Source organism: Schistocerca nitens, chromosome 7 (assembly GCF_023898315.1).
Source record: "Schistocerca nitens isolate TAMUIC-IGC-003100 chromosome 7, iqSchNite1.1, whole genome shotgun sequence".
Lineage (NCBI taxonomy): Eukaryota > Metazoa > Arthropoda > Insecta > Orthoptera > Acrididae > Schistocerca > Schistocerca nitens.
The window spans coordinates 177,960,276-177,969,659 of NC_064620.1; positions in this window are offsets into that span (position 1 = coordinate 177,960,276).

Below are 9,384 nucleotides of genomic sequence, written 5' to 3' on the forward strand. Positions count from 1 at the left end.
CAGATTCGAAACCGATAGTGGTGCCTTTTTGAATAACGTAACCTAAAACAGTTTTCGCTGGTTTGCTGTATCCCAACAACAGTTTATTCCACGATTTCCAACGATGTCTTTATTTGACAAAAAATGCAATACAAACAGTCTGAACAATGGAAATGGAAATGAGCGTTTCGCGTCATTGGCCGGAAGGCCCCTTGCGGGGCAGGTCCGGCCGCCTTGGTGCAGGTCTTATTACATTCGACACCACAATGATTAAGTATTACTTTATACTGTTACAGATGCCATGCTTATAGCTAAGGAATATTGATATGTATCAGCTATAGACAAAATAGAACATGAGAAAGAATTCAACAGAATTGGCAAGCGTATACCTGGAGGTTAGAGTATTCAGCAGCCACAGATAGTGCACCAAATTTCATGTACATATATTTTATCTCTTAAAAAAATAAAAATAACGACATCGTGTATTTGAAGATCTAAACGACACGATAAAACAAGAGAGCTCGTTAGAAGGAACAACTTCAGTTTCACGAGGTTTCGTAGTAAATGGTTCGATGTGTTTCGAAGAAACTGCAGGAAAACAACAGATGCCTTACATCACTTTCTTCATACTTCTGATGGTGAGTTGCACATCACGGTGGATTACGTTCCTGATGTACTCAGTCGGAATGAGGTCTGAAACTTAGGAGTAATGTTCCTCAAACTATTCCAACACGATTCGAGAGAGATGGAATAGTGCATTATCTTGCTTAAGATACAATTCTGCTGCGAGGTGCTACAGGTCAACAAACGTATGCATGCGATCGAACAGTAGGTTCGTTTAGCGTTCATCGGGGAAAGACGACGATAGACGTACCAGAGACCCCATTTCATCCTAAGTAAACAATGTGCGCATGAGATCACCTCCGTCTCTGTGTTTTTCGACTTACTTGTAGCCATGCCATATTGTGTAAGAACGTATATATCACTATGCAAGAGACCAGGCACCTTTCCATCCTTTGAGCGTCCAGTGAAGTTGTACCTGCTCCCACGATAACCACTGTGCCTTGTGACAAACGGACATAACGTGTGGGACGATGGCCTCCACCCTCTTTCATCATCAACAGTCAACACAGTGTGGCTACTGGCATTGACTTTGACGACGGAAGTTTTCTTGAATCGAGGTCTTCACGGCATATTCTTGATTGGGAGGCGCGTGGAAACACTTTACAATCTTGGTGGTCGTGTTTCCCCTGCGTTGAGTAGCCCCAATCTGACGTACTCGGACGAAGAGTCTTGTTCAGTTTGCGCTCGACTGTCGCGCCGATGGCCAGCACAAGATTTGACAATATCCCTGTCACATGGTGTGCCAGTTGGTCATAATTACCGCGGCGACAGGATATCTCTCTCTCTCTCTCTCTCTCTCTCTCTCCCTCTCTCCCTCTCTCCCTCCCTCCCTCCCTCCCTCCCTCCCTCCCTCCCCCCAGCCGCCAGGCCCCAGCCCTCTACCCGCCCCCTTGCACTCCAGGTATCAGTTGTTTATGGGTATTTCCTTATACCACAGTCTCGTACAGTAGAATCATTTCACCGCTGCATTTTAACGATAAATAGTGAAATCTGACTAGTAGGTATAATTTTTGGAGCTACTTGCTGTAGGTTGACAGCTACGGAAGAATCCTCAACGTGAATCGCTTCTCGCCGTGGATTCTTATTTACTCTTAAGGAAAACGACACGCTTTGAAATGCAAGAGGTCCGCTCTCGAAAAGGAATGTAAATGAGCAAACCAGAAAATTAATGAATAAGTTAAGAACGTGAGGCCTAGGGGTCGTTTACTAAGGAGCGAAGCACATCTGTGCTACGCAGAAAGCAAAAGCCGCAAAGGGTGTGCCGGCCGAAGTGGCCGTGCGGTTAAAGGCGCTGCAGTCTGGAACCGCAAGACCGCTACGGTCGCAGGTTCGAATCCTGCCTCGGGCATGGATGTTTGTGATGTCCTTAGGTTAGTTAGGTTTAACTAGTTCTAAGTTCTAGGGGACTAATGACCTCAGCAGTTGAGTCCCATAGTGCTCAGAGCCATTTGAACCATTTTTGAACCGCAAAGGGTGTCTGTTACATAGTTCATACCCTGAAAATACTGTGCAGCCAACTTATTCCGAACTCACAGTTGAATAGTACCACCATATTTAATGCATTTCCCTGGTAATAAAATGTATAAATAGTTTTCATCTCTCAGGCTTTTGTTTTGAAATTCATATTATCGTTTCTTTTGAGTGCGAATGAGTGAATCTGTTTTGTTACACGTTAGGCTAGATTTATAAGACTGTTATGATACTAAATATTTTTAAAACCTTAATGGCCTTCTTGGATTTCTGTAAAGTAAGGAGGGCGAAACTGCTGCTCACCCATTCCTTCAGAAAATTAGCTGGTGCCATTCCTGTATCATCATTGCTTGATTACACCAAACTAAGTTTTCAAGTTGCGAGAAGGGAAGAAAGCATCTGGGGCTAAACTGGGACTATGAAGTGGACGGGGAACCTACTGCAAACCCAGCTATCGCCGTTGAAGCTGCTGATATGTGAAGAAGAACGTTGATATTTTCTAAGAGCATTTGATCTGTTTCAAATCAAATCCTGTTTCAAATGATCTAGTAATGAAGGATGACAGGATCCACTTATATCTTGCTCTGTCGAAGTAACTTTCGCCATGCTGTGTCCATTGTTTTGTTGCTGCTCCGATGTTGCTAGAGTGTGACAATAGATCCAAATTTCACGCACAATTACAACTGCGACCTGCTTTTGTACTATGGTTGAACCAGGATAAAACAACACCGTGCACAGTGCTTTGAAGCATTTTGATCTGCTAAGAAGTGCGCACCTCTGCGTCGGGGCTTGGAATTTTTTTCAAAAAAATGGGTCAAATGGCTCTGAGCACTATGGGACTTAACGTCTATGGTCATCAGTCCCCTAGAACTTAGAACTACTTAAACCTAACTAACCTAAGGACATCACACAACACCCAGTCATCACGAGGCAGAGAAAATCGCTGACCCCGCCGGGAATCGAACCCGGGAACCTGGGCGCGGGAAGCGAGAACGCTACCGCACGACCACGAGCTGCGGACTTGGAATTTTTTTTTCTTGGCTTCTTTAATCCTCAAGTCATCATCAGTATCGCTTATTGTAACAAACCAAAATAAAAGCGCATACTAGATCTGACAGGGCTATGTGACTGCAATTATTCCCAAATTCTCGAACACTTTATAGAGCTATTCATATCCCTTGTGATTTCTAGAAGTTACGGTTTTTGAGCACGTATCAGATCGAATATTGCTGCCAAAATTTCTGTTCGGCACGTTTTACTTCCTTGTAAAATAAATTGCTATTTTATCTACCTGTCTATGTATCTATCTGACATAACACACCAAGAGTCAATGAAACAGTGTTCTCCAAAGAGACATTAATTCTGCGGGGGATATTTTGTAAACTGATTTTGTGGTATCCTGATTTCCTTTATGTGCATTGCTACCAATATTCACCACTCCCATCTGTTTAGACCTTGGCTCTATAATTTTGTAGGTTATAAAATACGTAGCTTTTGGCTTTAACACCATTAATATAGTCGTAATACGGCTTAGCTTCAGACGGCATTAAGTGTTCAATACTGGGTTTGCAAATGAACTTAATGTGCTTCGGGACCAAACACACCCATTTTATCTACGCTTCATAAAATCAGTTCAAGACTTTCAACGTACATACGAGGTACTATCCAAAATTTTCGAGACTGGTGCTGCCATCTGTTGAAAACCTTACCTTTGGACTAATGGTCACCATCACCTTCGAAGTAGTTCCCATCCGCACGTACACACCGGTCCCAGGGCTTCTTTCACTGGTCTAACGTTTTCTGGAAGTCCTATTCTTTGAGGATGTTTGTCACCGCCAGCGATGCTTCTTGAATCCTCTCTAGAGTGTCGAACCGACGGCCTTTCAACTTGAGTTTCAGTTTTGGGAATAGCGCGAAGTCGCAAGGTGCCAAACCTGGCGAGTATGGTGGGTGGGGTACAACCGCGATGTTGTTTTTTGCCAAAAAGGTCCTGGCTGGCAAAGACGTGTGACAGGGCGCGTTGTCGTGATAGGAAAGTTCGGGCCATCGTCGTCGCACGTTTTCTCGGAGCCGTCCCAAAACGTCACAGTAGCACGCGGAATTCACTGTTTGGTATCAAAGAAAACGATGATCATGTTCTTCACTTTGCTCTTCACCTGTCTCGCTTTTTTGGATCTTGGAGACCCAGGCTCTTCCACTGGGACGATTGTTGCTGTGTTCCCTAAACACTTGTTGAATCATTGGAAAGGTCTCCGTAGCACTTTTCCCGAGATTCGCACAGAATTTGATACAAACCCGCTGTTCTGTTCGCGGATCCATCATAAAATCGCCACACAGCAAACACAGAGTATTACGGAAATCACTGTGGAGACGCAACACGTCCTCCCAGCTGAACGCCACTCGTCACACTCAATCATCAGTATGCCGCTCTCGCCACCTAGCGGTGCAAAGATCTACTACTCTTAGTTTCCAGATAGTCCCGAAAATTTTGGTTTCCACCTCGTAGTTTGGACACAAGACAATGATTTTCTATTTTCGTGAATATGAAATGTTTTAATATTCATTACACTGGCTTTTATTATGATTTTGGTTCATTTACTCTTTTTAAAAAAATGTCAGCAAAGCTTTTACAGTCTAGAACGTACTGGAGAACCTCAGTGTTGACACTAGGACGGAGAACTAACTTCTTGCTCGTAAATGGCTTAAGTTACCTAACTATTTGATTTGTGTGTCTGCCGTTGTGCTTCAGTAGCTAAGCACCAAGCGTATCTGACTGCAAAATAACGGGCCTGCTTCGATTCCTAGAAAGAATTTTCCTTGACAGGAGTACTGTTTCGGTGGGCATTCATTAACTCTAGGCCAGTTTAGAAGGTTCTTGAACAAGAATTATTGCTTCAGCCTGGGATGCCTGGGTAGGCACGGTACAACCCTTCATCCGTACCCATTAAGGCTGTTGACAGAGGATTCCACGGCAAGAGGATAGCTTCGCGTGGTCGTTGAAGCTTTATTGTGGAGTTATTTAGTTCACTTCTGGTGTAGCCATTGTACATGGGAGGGAATAAAATGAGGTTATAGTGCTATTCAGTGAAATGTGTTGTTTAGGTTACCATGATTCCGGGACAAATTTATTGAGTACTGGTCTAGGCATGAAAGAAAATGCAATTGACTGACACTCACGGCAGAGCTTCCCCTGTGTTGTGGGAAACAGTTACGACGTTCCCAGGCCTGCTTCCGTACAGTGTGTCGGTTCTGTGTGTTCTCCCGTTACAGTCATAAATGTTTATGGCCTCGGCACCTGCTAATGAACTCGTGCATATTTTGCCACAAGCATCGTCGAACTGTAAGGTTAATTCCTCTTAACGAGATCGCTGAGTTTGTCTCTAACACCAAGTAGGCGTTACCAACAATGGTAACTCCCTCTCGCAATCCCCCCCCCCCCCCGTCCTCCTTAGATTTAGTCGTACAACGGCCCAGTGGATAACCCGTCAAAATTAGAGACAGATCAAGCAGGGAGACAGGAAGAAGGTGTATTGAATTGTGAAAAAAGAAGCAGAATAGCAATAGTGAGCGGTGCAAGATCAAGATGTGCAGCATTGTGTATATTGGCGTAGCCATGGCGTTGTAGTTGGTCGTTATTGTATTGGATTCCGAATGTGAGGATCCGTGTTAAAATCTCGCACGTGTCACAATTTTTTTTTCCCACAGAATTATGACCTGTTTGTTCGGTCATTGATGTCTCTTTTCGCTCTGTTCAAATGTGTGTCTGTGACGTATGTAACGTCCGTTTTCAACAGCGAGGTGTAAGGAAGGTACCTCCAGACGTACGTACCTCCTATTTGTTCTACACAAGTACCACATGTTATGACTGTTACGTTCCTTTTTGGAAGTTTTGACGCTTAAATACCTTTGTTGTTTTCATTTCTGTGATAGGTCTATGCACCACTTCGCATGCTCTCACTATTAATTACATTTACTTGAGACGGTAATATGTTCTTGTATAGTATCAAATTGCCAAGACTACAGGAGAACAGACACGTGAATTACCGGAAGGAAAGTTCATAATTTCGTGAAAAAAAAGTGAGATACGAGTGAGATTTGAATCCGGTTCTCCCGCTCCGCAGTATAACGCTGTGACCACACGACGACGACGCGGTGACTGTTATTACCATTAGCTCGATGTGGCACACCTTCAGCTTGGACCGTTCACTGTTTCTATTTTGCTTCTTTTTTCACAGTACAGCAGACCTTCCTGTTTCCGTGCTTGATCTGTGTTCAGTTTTTGATTGGGCCAAATCTGAGGGGGTGCGTTGGGGAGTTTCCCTTGTAAGATTCTCAACCGCTACTCGTTTTTCTAATTGCGCTGACCAGTCTGAAGACATAGTACTCCTATTCGAGCTTTGTCTGGTTGAATTCCCATCCTGAACCATACAACTGTCGTCCTGATAAGCTGACATCAACCTACTGCAGTACTTTGACCATATCGTGGCGATTTTGTAACGTACGGTTTTATATGCCCCACTGCTCCTGATGAGAAACACGTTATCGTATAGTCAATCGGTACGTACTGAATACAAAGCGATTATAGATACAATTGTTTAGGATTATTGCAAGTTACTGAAAAATTCCAATACATCGTCTAAAAAATTGCGTTCACTCCCCTGTGGGTTTTACCTGTGGGTTGAGTTGCTGCGTGAAGTGTTTGTAATAACCACCAAGCGCTGTATCGACTCAACGTTAACCATTTCCAGTATCTGCTGTAAACTTAGATTAAATTATTTTGTGTCAGACATGAGCCGGCCGGGGTGGCCGAGCGGTTCTAGGCGCTTCAGTCTGGAACCGCGCGACCGCTACGGTCGCAGGTTCGAATCCTGCCTCGGGTATGGGTGTGTGTGATGTCCTTAGGTTAGTTAGGTTTAAGTAGTTCTAAGTTTTAGGGGACTGATGACCTCAGATGTTATGTCCCATAGTGCTCAGAGCCATTTGAACCATTGGCAGACATGAAAACATTCTCCTGGCCAGTTTTATTGTATCTACTCTATACTTCCTACATAATTCTCCTTCATGTTTTTGGGTCCATGGCACGTACCATTAACCACTCATTTTTCATCCAACCCATGTCTTCATTACCACCACCGACGTTGTCCTATACTCTTCGGAGCATCTCTGTTCACCTGTGGCCCTGTTTCGCTGTCTGTCTGTGGTTACATTTTACCTTCTGCAATTTCATTGCTAACCATTTCCAGTTAATTTCCTATTCTACGGTACTAGTACATTATTTAGTTCTTTATTAATATTTTCCTACAAGGTGTTTCGAGATCTTTTGCATTGTCAAAAATAGAATTTTCCTGCCGAAAGGTATCCGTGATTGTTTTCCTTTTTCTAACTGTGGCAGTGTTTCATATGAATGGTTAATTACTGTATTTTTTATGTACCAGGTTGAAGGAGTCTAATTTTGAAGCTTTTTCCATTTTGCGTGTATTTCAGTATGTGTTTGAAATATTAGTTGGTAAATGTCTATGCCATAGTTTTAACATTCATTGAAGCCTTTTCAAATTTTTTTGTTTGGACCAGGTTTATTGAACATATAGCCGACAGCAGCGCATAACAAATAAAAAACCGAAGTTTCAAAACAGTTTAACCTTATGATGCAGAATCACATATAAACTCATTATTTACAGCTCAAGGACCTTGACAAGACACTTTGGCCAGAAGAGAATACAAACAAAAGTGAACTCTACAGGTTTGGAGAACATGTACTTGATGAATAAAGTGTTTATGTAACCTTGAGTCCGGAACCGCGCGACTGCTACGGTCGCAGGTTCGAATCCTACCTCGGGCATGGATGTGTGTGCTGTCTTTAGGCTAGTTAGGTTTAAGTAGTTCTAAGTTCTAGGGGACTGATGACCACAGATGTTAAGTCCCATAGTGCTCAGAGCCATTTGTTTATGTAACCATGGTAACAGCACACTTATTAAACACACTTAATTGACCCGTATAAATAACATTGTGCGTTCTTTTGGATATCATTCTGAAAGAGTTTGACTGGTACACTTGTCGGCAGGGACACCTCCATTTTCACAGTATCTTGGAGTAAGCGCTTTTTATGTGCATTGAATATAAATTGAGGGTAAACTGAAGAAATATGAAAGTAATGAGGGGTGGCGGAAATGAGATTAGTGATAAAATTAACATAAAAATTGGGGATCACGAAGTAGACGAAGTGAAGGAACTCTGCTACGCTGGAAGCAAAGTAACCTGTTACGAATGAAGCAAGGAGGACATAAAAAAAAGAAGACTAGCTCAGACAAGAATGGATTTCCTGGCCAGGAGAATTCTACTACTATCAAACTCCAGCCTTAATTTGAGGAAATAATTGCTGAAAATGTACTTCCAGAGCACAGCGTTGTGCGGAAGTGAATCATGGACTTTGGTGAAATCGGAACAGAAGAGAATCGAAGCATTTGACATGTGGTGTTACAGAAGATTAGGTGGACTAATGAGGTAGGGAATTAGGAGATTCCCCGCAGAATGGACGAGGAAAGGCACGTATTGAAAACACAATAAGAAAAGACAGTATAATACGACAAGTGTTAAGACGCCATCTAATAACTTTCTTGTTACTAAAGGAATTTGCAGAGGGTAAAAACTGTAGGGAGAGACAGAGATTGCAGTACATACAACAAATAACATAGAACGTTGGGTGATAGTGCTTTTCCGAGATGAAAAGTTTGGCACGGGAGAGTCGCGGTGGGACGCATCAAACCAACCAGGAGTCAGATGACAAAAAATACAGAATCGAAAAACTGCACGGGTATAGGAAGTGGTTTACATTTCCCCCTTTCATCAGAGGGAATTATCCGTGATATGGTATCTATCTGTTATAACTCGAAAAGAGTTGAATCATAATTGGTACGCGTTCTTAAAAGGATGGCGGTTCAGTGCCAAGTTTGCTCAGCCAGATTTGGGTTTCCATGAATTTCTTAGGTCATTTGAGAATGAATGCCGAAATGGTCCCTTCCAAATGGCAATGGTAATTTCCTTCCTCATCCATCCCCAATCCGATTTTGTGCAGTCTCAATGACCTCGTGACAGACGGGATGTTAAACTGTAACTTCCTTCTTACCACGGTACAAGTCAGCTTTCTGATGCCTGAAATGGTGGAAACCAGATGGGGTGTGTAAATCTGGGTTTTCAGATGCAGCTAAAGTGATGTCACAGCAAGTAGCATGACGAACTGATACGACAACGGCGAGGTGGACTGCTGTTACCACACGGTCTTGTGAGAATCCTAGTGGCACCGTTTTCAATGTG